General features: G+C 40.4%; 1 non-coding gene across 1 annotated transcript; it reads left to right on the top strand.

Moving 5' to 3' along the window:
• Nucleotides 1-391: 391 nt before the first annotated feature.
• On the top strand, nucleotides 392-498 carry LOC121140139. The gene has a single exon (XR_005876958.1). It is a non-coding gene; the product is annotated as a U6 spliceosomal RNA (small nuclear RNA).
• Nucleotides 499-9,810: the final 9,312 nt, after the last annotated feature.

Genomic DNA, 9,810 nt, shown 5'->3' with positions numbered 1-9,810 from the left:
TAATTATAACTAATGAAAATTATGCAAAAGAATGATACTGAGCCTTATATTACAACAAATGCAAAAATCAATTCCCAATGAATTAAAGAATGAAATGGTTATGTTGAATACATGAAACTTTTAGAAAATATAGAGGGAAAACTGATGGCATTGGTTTTCACACACACACACAAAAGCACAAACTATGAAAGTTAGGAAAAATGAGCAAGTAGGATTAAGTTGCAAATCTTCACTAAAGAGGACACAACCAAAAAAATTAGAAAACAAACTACTAAATAGAAGAAACAAATTCCAAACAATATATCTAGTGATGGGTTAATGCACAAAATTCATAACAAACTCAATATCCAAAATATAACTAAATAATCTTATGGAAAAAAGTAGTTAAATTGTGCTCGCTTCGGCAGAACATATACTAAAATTGGAACGATACAGAGAAGATTAGCATGGCCCCTGCGCAAGGATGACACGCAAATTCGTGAAGCATTCCATATTTTTTAAGGCATCCACATTCGTTAAAGAAACATTATTAGAACTTAAATCTCATCTAAAGCCCCACACAGTTATAGTGGGAGATTTCAATACACCACTCTCACCACTAGACAGGAATACCAGACAGAAACTCAACAAAGAAGCAAAGGGTCTAATAGAAGTAATGACCCAACTGGGATTAACAGATATCTATAGAACATTTCATCCACATAAAAAAGAATATACCTTCTTCTCACCACCACATGGAACCTTCTCAAAAATCGACCACATACTTGGCAACATATCAAACCTCAGCAGCTACAAAAAAAATTGGAATAACTCCATGCATCTTATCAGACCACCATGCTTTAAAATTAGAATTCAACAACAACACAAATTGCAGAAAACCTACAAACTCATGGAAATTGAATAATGCTCAACTGCACCATCCCTGGGTCAAAGAGGAAATAAAAAAAAGAAATTAAAGACTTCCTCGAATTCAATGAGAATGAAGACACAACATACCCAAACCTATGGGACACTTTGAAAGCAGTGCTACGGGGGGAAGTTCATAGCACTAAGTGCTCACATGAAGAAACAGGAGAACAGTTATACAAGAGAATTAACATCACAGCTGAAAGCTCTATAACACAAAGAAGCAAACTCCCCCAGGAGGAGTAGACGCCAGGAAATAATCAAATTGAGGGCTGAAATCAATAAAGTAGAAACCAGGAAAACAATACAAAGGATCAATACACTGAAGAGTTGGTTCTTTGAGAAAATCAACAAGATAGACAAACCTTTGTCCAAACTTACCAAACAGCAGAGAGTGAACACTTAAATTAACAAAATCAGAAATGAAAAGGGGGACATAACAACAGACTCTGAGGAAATCCAGAGAATCATTAGGTCATACTTTGAAAACCTGTACTCCACAAAATTCGAAAATTTAAAAGAAATGGATGACTTCCTGGACAGCTATCATTTGCCAAAACTAAATCAAGAACAGATAAGCAATTTAAATAGACCTATAACCCCTATGGAAATAGAAGCTGTCATCAAAAGTCTCCCAACCAAAAAAAGTCCAGGTCCAGATGGCCTCAGTGCTGAATTCTACCAGAAATTCAAAGAACAGCTTATACCAATTCTTCTCAAAGTGTTCCACACAATAGAAGCAGAAGGGTCTTTGCCAAACTCTTTCTATGAGGCTTCAATAACCTTGATCCCCAAGCCACACAAAGATACAACTAAGAAAGAGAACTTCAGACCAATATCCCTCATGAACATTGATGCAAAAATACTCAATAAAATACTGGCAAATCGGATCCAAGAACACATCAAAACAATCATTCACCACGATCAAGTAGGTTTCATCCCAGGGATGCAGGGATGGTTCAACATACGAAAATCCATCAACGCAATCCACCATATAAACAAGCTGAAAAACAAAAATCACATGATCATCTCACTAGATGCTGAAAAAGCCTTTGACAAAATCCAACACCCCTTCATGATAAAGGTCTTGGAGAGATCTGGGATAACAGGGACATACTTAAACATAATAAAAGCTAACATCAAACTAAATGGACAGAAACTCAACGTAATTCCTCTAAAATCAGGAACAAAACAAGGCTGTCCACTCTCTCCATACCTTTTCAACATGGTACTTGAAGTTCTAGCTATTGCCATACGAAAACAAAGGGGGATCAAGGGGATACAAATTGGGAAGGAAGAGGTCAAACTTTCACTGTTTGCAGACGATATGATAGTTTACATCAATGACCCAAAGAACTCTACCAGGGAACTCTTACAGCTGATTAACACCTTCAGCAAAGTGGCAGGCTACAAGATCAACTCAAGAAAATCAGTAGCCCTACTATATACAGATGATAAAAGGGCTGAAAAAGAAATCAGAGAAACATCACCCTTTACAATTGCCACAAACAACATAAAATACCTTGGGTAACGCTAACCAAACAAGTGAAAGACCTGTATCGTAAGAACTTTGAATCTTTAAAGAAAGAAATTAAAGAAGCCCTCAGAAAATGGAAAGATCTCCCATGCTCTTGGATAGGTAGGATCAATGTAGTAAAAATGGCAATCCTGCCAAAAGCAATCTACAGATTCAATGCAATCCCCATTAAAATCCCAGAACAATTCTTCACAGACCTTGAAAGAACAATAATCAATATTGTATGGAAAAACAAAAGACCCAGGATAGCCAAAACAACCCTGTTCAACAAGGCAACATCCGGAGGCATCACCATCCCTGACCTCAAGCTCTATTACAGAGCTGTAGTCCTGAAAACAGCTTGGTATTGGCACAAAAATAGACAGGTAGACCAATGGAATCGAATTGAAAACCCGGGTATTAACCCACACACGTACGAACATCTGATCTTTGACAAAGAAGCTAAAATATACAATGGAATAAAGAAAGCATCTTCAACAAATGATGTTGGCATAATTGGAGACTGGCATGTAGAAGAATGCGGATCGATCCATGTTTATTGCCATGCACAAAACTTAAGTCCAAATGGATCAAAGACCTCAACATAAATCCAGCCACACTGAACCTCTTAGAAGAGAAAGTGGGTTGTACACTTGAACGAATTGGTACAGGAGACAGCTTCCTGAACATAACACCAGTAGCACAGACAGTGAGATCAACAATTAATAAATGGGACCTACTGAAACTGAGAAGCTTCTGTAAGGCAAAGGACACAGTCAGCAAGACAAAAAGGCAGCCCACAGAATGGGAAAAATATTCACTAATCCCACATCTGACAGAGGGTTGATCTCCAAAATTTACAAAGAACTCAAGAAGCAAGTCTCCAAAACACCAAAGGACCCTATTAAAAAGTGGGCTGCAGAACTAAATAGAGAGTTTTCAATAGAGGAGTCTAAAATGGCTGAGAGGCACTTGAGAAAGTGCTCAACATCCTTAGCCATCTGGGAAATGCAAATCAAAACAACTCTGAGATACCATCTCACTCCTGTCAGAATGGCTAAAATCAAAAACACCAATGACAATTTATGCTGGAGAGGATGTGGTGAAAGGGGGACACTCCTCCATTGCTGGTGGGAGTGCCAACTGGTTCAGCCACTTTGGAAATCAGTATGGAGATTCCTCAGAAAAATGGGAATAAACCTACCACAAGACCCAGCAACTCCACTCTTAGGCATATATCCAAAAGATGCCCATTCATACAACAAAGATGTCTGTTCCACTATGTTCAAAGCAGCTTTATTTGTAATAGCCAGAACTTGGAAGCAACCTAGATGTCCCTCACCCGAAGAGTGGATAGAGAAAATGTGGTACATCTACACAATGGAGTACTATTCAGCAGAAAAAAAATAACGGAATCATGAGATTCGCAGGCAAATGGATGGCACTAGAAGAAACCATCCTGAGTGAGGTAACCCAGTCACAAAAAGAGAAACATGGCATGTACTCTCTCATATATGGATTTTAGACATAGATCTGGGGAGTGCCAGCCTACAATCCTATGGCCAGAGAGTCTGGGAAACAGAAACTTCATTTAGTGGCTGATCAAAGAACAGGCAGACTCCCTTGGTTAAGTACTGAGCTGAACTCAAGAAAGCCAGTATCAGAGAGGGAGGACTGATGATCAAAGGGATTAAGACTGGGCTGGTTTAACCCCCAGAAACAGCTGACCAGACAAAGGTTAACTCTTGAATCCCAGGCATCAGCCTGGGAATCCAGCATGGGACTGATCAAGACCCCCTGAATCTGGGTGTCAGTGAGGAGGCCTAGGGAATCTATTGAGCCTTGGGCAGCAGATCAGTACCCATCCCAAGTATACACACGGACTTTGGACTCCAATAGAACAATGTGAGGTGCACTCTCACCCTGAACTCTTGGGAAGGGTCTAGGCCCTGCCCTATATGAAATGACAGACTATGGACACCCCCATGGAGGGCCTCACCCTCCCGGGGGGAATGAGGGGATAACGGGGGGGTTGGGGGAGGGCACGGGAGGAGGGAGGGAATGGGAGAGGGACCTGGAACTGACTTATGAAGCAACCTCGTTTCTTATCTAAATTTAAACTGGAAAATAAAATATAAAAAAAGAAACCATAAAAAAGTAGTCAAATTACCTTAACAGATATTCCTCCAAAGAAGACAGGTATATGACAAAAATGCAGAATATAATTAATGTGCTGGCTAGTTTCTATGTCAACTTGACACAAGCTAGGATCATCTCGGAAGGAAGAATCTTAGTCGAGAAAATGTCTCCATAGGACTGGCTTGTAGGCAAGTCTGTGGAGCATTTTCTTGATTGATGACTGATATAAGAGGACCCAGTTCATTGCAGGTGGGGCTACTCCTGGGATTGTGGTCTTGGATGCTATAAGATCCATAAGGAGCAGGCCAGTAAGTAACACTCCTCCATAGCCTCTGCACCAGTTCCTGCCTCCAGGTTCCTTCCTTTAGTTCCTGTCCTGACTTCCCTGGATGGTATACTGTGAGATCTAAGATAAAATAAAACCTTTTCTCTCCTAGTTGATTATGGTCATGGTGTTTTATCACAGTAACAGAAATGCTAACTATGACAGAAATATGTTCCAGGAATAGAATACTTCTCTGGCAAACCTGATTATGTGTTTGGGTGAGGATTGTGATGACATTTGATCTTCAGCCTAGAAAATCCCATTTAATTCTCAGAGCTCAGTGGGATTTTTCTCCCAGAGCTTGGGAGATAATCATGTTGAGAGCAGGGTAGATTGTTGGGGCTGTCTTGTGAACTTTCAGAGAGAAGTTTTGCAAGTTTCTTAAAGACTCTTTCTGGGACATTGATATTTTAAATGAAAAAGTCATAAAGTGAAAACTCTGCTTTACTCAGATAATCAATATTAGTCATTTAGAGCCAAAAATCAACTGTGATTGAGAAGAGACCAGAGCCATTGAAGTAAAATCATCTAGAAAGTATTTCCTTAGGGTCCCCATGAAGCTGTAGTCTAGAGGAGGGGGTCAAGGCTATACGGTGTCTTTACAGATGAACTTGGGCAATGTTAAGAGTCTCCCAGGTTGATACTGGTTTTAATGACATGAAAGGGGTCATAGAGAGCAGTTCCATCCCTGTTGACTAACTTTCTTAAGTGCTGGAAGTTGCTATACATGCTACCAGAGGAGAAAAGTAATTCATCAATTTTATCTATTTGTAACACCGTGAGCTACAATAATGATGAGCCTGGCAGGATATAGCCACTGGTGCAATAGTGCCACAAATGCTACGGTAATAACAGACTACTTTGTGACTGGACATAAGGCCTGGTCCATGAGATGGAATCCAGGCATGGCACTGTTGAAGAAGCCAAGAACCTGAGGATAGATGGATCATGGGACCAAGGGGAGAACCTATTACTACTATTCTGCTAAATAGGCATATATTAAAATGACTCTGGTCTTATTGCTATACTCATATATCAGTTTTCATCAGAGTAGCTACTTTGTGCAACAGATGACAATTGCTCTCTGTAGATTCTCAACTTGTCAATGTGCAGAGAATAAGAGACTGTGGACTTTCAGTCCTAAATAGGGTGTAGATATCCTACACCTCCCTTCAAGTCTCAGGGAGAAGAGAGGACAGAAATAGCCTATGTGCCAGAGGTAGTAGACACAGTAGGGAAGTTCTATATAAGAAAAACAATTGTGACAGTGTGCCCAAGACCTCTGCAAATTCATTCCACAAATAATCCTGGCATGAAGGGAGGGAAGGGAGTACAAACTCCCACAACTATGTGACTAGCTGAGGAGCTATTAACATTTTTTCCTTCTGAAAGAGGGAGAGTCGGATTTCTTTAATGCTGTGATGCTCTCTAGGTTAGTCACACTCCAGGGTAGGTCCTACTCTCCAGAGAAGTTGACAATACAAACTTAACTCAATGAGTTTGAAAAAAAGAAAATTCAAGGTTTGGGGAGCAGAAATTGAGAGTAGATATAGGGAGAGTTGGGGAATGACTATGATTAAAATAAATTGTAGGAAATTCTCCAAGACTTAGTAAAATATCATTTACAAGTTACAAAGATAATAATTGAACAGGGTATAGAGAAAGGAAAACTTTTTTTTTGGTTTTTTGAGACAGGGTTTCTCCTTATTGTTTTGGAGGCTGTCCTGGAACTCGCTTTGTAGACCAGGCTGGCCTTGAACTCACAGAGATCCGCCTGCCTCTGCCTCCCGAGTGCTGGGATTAAAGGCATGTGCCACCAACGCCCAGCAAGAGAAACTCTTGTATACTGTCGTGAGTGTAAATTGCTATAGTCACTAGAAAGAACAGTATGGAGGACTCTCAAAAACTTAAAATGTACATAACATTTAATCCAGCAATCTTACCTCTAGGCATTGACCCCAAACAATTGAGTTTATGATCTCACAAAATACTATAATCATCTACTCATTGCAGCATTGTTCACAGTAATCAAGCAATGGACACAACCAAATGTCCATCGATGGACAGGAAGAAACTCTAAATGATAACGATTTGTCTATGACCTTGATAATGGTCATGTTTTCATAAGTGTAAAAATATTGCCAAATTCACCAAGCTGTATATATATATATACATATATACTTTCAATGTGCAAACAATAATGTGTTCAATGATTCTTATGGGAAGTCTATATGGGAAAACTGAAAAATACGTGTGATAAAATGTGAAGCAAACATAATAGTAAGAAATGGTCTATTCCCTACTCAGGCTTTAAAAATCTGTTTAAAAAAAGTTTGTTCATATTTATTGGAAGACTATGCACAAAATGAAAACGGGACTGTAAAGGGAAGGATAAATAACATTTTCTTCTCCTTGCTCAAGACATTTAGTGTTGGCACTATTATTCTTTTTTATACAGAAGATTAAATGTTTCCTAAAACAGATTACAAAACAAAAACATCATAAAAGGTTTGGTGGCCCTCATACTTCAACTTCAACATATGTTTCAGCGCATGGTTCCTTTAAGCCCCTGTGGTAACACGGGCAACGAACATCAACACAGAACCCAGATGCAGCAGGACCATGAGCCCAGACACGGCCAGCAGCAACAGCTTAGGCCCGGATATCATCATGGCCCTGGGTGGCAAGTGCAGGCATCCCAGATAGGCCTAGCAGCAGTATGATGCCTGGACTCCAACACACAGCCTTTAATGGTTAACAGGAGCCACAAACATCAATACAGAACCTGGCTGTGGTAGGACCAGGGACACAAACATGGCTCTTGGCCACAGCTCAGGTCGGATGTCTCTATGGCCCTGGTGGCAGCATGACCCTTGGGTACCAACATGGCCTCAGGTGTCAGCCCAGGTACAGGGAATCTGCACAGCCTTCAGTGGAAACAGGAGCCATGGACATCAACACAGATCCTGGCTGTGGTAGGACCACAGAAACAGACATAGCTCTTGGCATCAGCCTGGGGTCTGGACAACACCATGGCCCAGGGTAGTGGCAGTATGAGAGCCATACTAAACTATCTCCGACCCTCAGTGGCTCAAAGAGAAAAGCCCCACTCACCAGAGGGCTGACCCCGCCCCTTGCACACCCTGGGATACTAGATCTGATTATCTCAGGGTGCTAGAGCTGACTTTGTCCTTCATAGAAGAGCTGGCCTCAGCACTTTGGAAAACCAGCCCCACCCCAAGGGTATGGGAGACTTGGCTCCACCCTTCACCTAAGGGGGTGGTCCCAGTAGCTTAAAATGAGCTAGCTACCAGCCAGGCACATATTCAGGACTTTTAGTTGGCACTCCAGCTATCATCTTTTGCAATGTGTGAAGGAGCCAGTCCTGTGGAACCATACCCACAGTATCTCCATGACTCAGTGCAACAACAGGATATCCAAGAGGAGTTTTGGTGAAGGTCCAGTATTGTTGGTGTACCAGAAATAACAGGCTTCAATTTTGACCAACAACACATTACACAATGAACATTGCCTTGTAAAGATGTTTGGACAAAAGGGAATACTTCGTAATACACAATTTCTCCCAATGCCACCAAGACAAAAGAGGTGATGGAGAGGTAAGAAAGATTGAGGAACAAAGTGAGGTTTTTATTTCTACTTAATTTTTTATTTTTTGTTTGTTTTTAAATAGCATTATCTATACTTGTATTTTTATTTCTATTTCTTATTTTATTTTTATTATTTCTTTTTATGTTTTCCTGGGGAAGCACTACAAGAGTGAAGGATGAATACAGAGGGACTGGGAAATGGTGAGATTGGGGTGCATGATGTGAAATTCCTAAAGAATCAATAAGTGTTATGTGTTTTTAAAAAAATATGTGGTGGCCCCTATCTGGGATGCCTGCACTTGCCACCCAGAGCCATGATGATATCCGGGCCTAAGCTGTTGCTGCTGGCCGTGTCTGGGCTCATTCCCTGGGGGAATGAGGGGATAACGGGGGGGGGGGGGGATGGGGGGGAGGGCACGGGAGAAGGGGAGGGAAAGGGAGAGGGACCTCGTACTGACTTGTGAAGCAACCTTGTTTCTTATCTAAATTTAAAATGGAAAATAAAAAAAATATTAATAAAAAAATTATTTGCAATAAAAAAAATATGTGGTGGCTTGAGGGAATTCTACTGAAATCTTTCTGCTTAAGCTACTTTAATGAACAATAATCTGTTTCTAAAGCATCTGGATCTGCTAGATAGCCACTGAAATAGGGAAGAACCATGTCTGTGCCTCTGTGTATCTATGTATGTGCACATTTGCTATGTGTGTACAAGTTTGCTTACATATATGTGTGGATATTTGTGTATGTGTGTACATGTGCATATGGAGGCTTAAGGTGGACATCTGGTATTGTCACTGGTCATTTCTCTGCCTTACTTTTTCAGACAAGGTCTCTCATTGAACCTCAAACTTACCAATTCAGCTAAGACTGTCTAGCCAGGGAGTCCCAAGAATCCTGGGTTTGGTGTTTAAGCAGCACTGATTACTTGAGTTTGTGCTTTCATGTCTACCTTTTACTTTGATAATGGAGATTCAGTCTGAGGGCTTTATATTTTCCAGCAATCACTCTAACAACTGAGCCAACTTTTCAGCCCCATGACCTCTTTTTATATTTATTTCATCTCTTTAGAGTTGGAAAAATGGTGCCATGACTGAAGCTCTCAAAAAAGAGTTCTTGCTTTTACAATGATTTTGTACTTAATTTTTATGAAGAAGCATCAGCAGTTCTCAAAGTGCTTCCTAACCAGCTGAGGAGCTGTCCATGTCTAGAAAAGATGGTAATATGGCTGAAACAACATTCTGAATCTAGGGTTGCTAGACAAATATGGAGGAAAGATACTCCTAGTCTATATTTTATCTTGAGTCAATTTTGAA

The sequence above is a fragment of the Mesocricetus auratus genome, unplaced genomic scaffold, assembly GCF_017639785.1.
Source record: "Mesocricetus auratus isolate SY011 unplaced genomic scaffold, BCM_Maur_2.0 Super-Scaffold_100003, whole genome shotgun sequence".
NCBI classification, from domain to species: Eukaryota; Metazoa; Chordata; class Mammalia; order Rodentia; family Cricetidae; genus Mesocricetus; species Mesocricetus auratus.
Note: the sequence above shows the minus strand (reverse complement) of the source record. Positions and strands in the feature narration are given on the sequence as shown.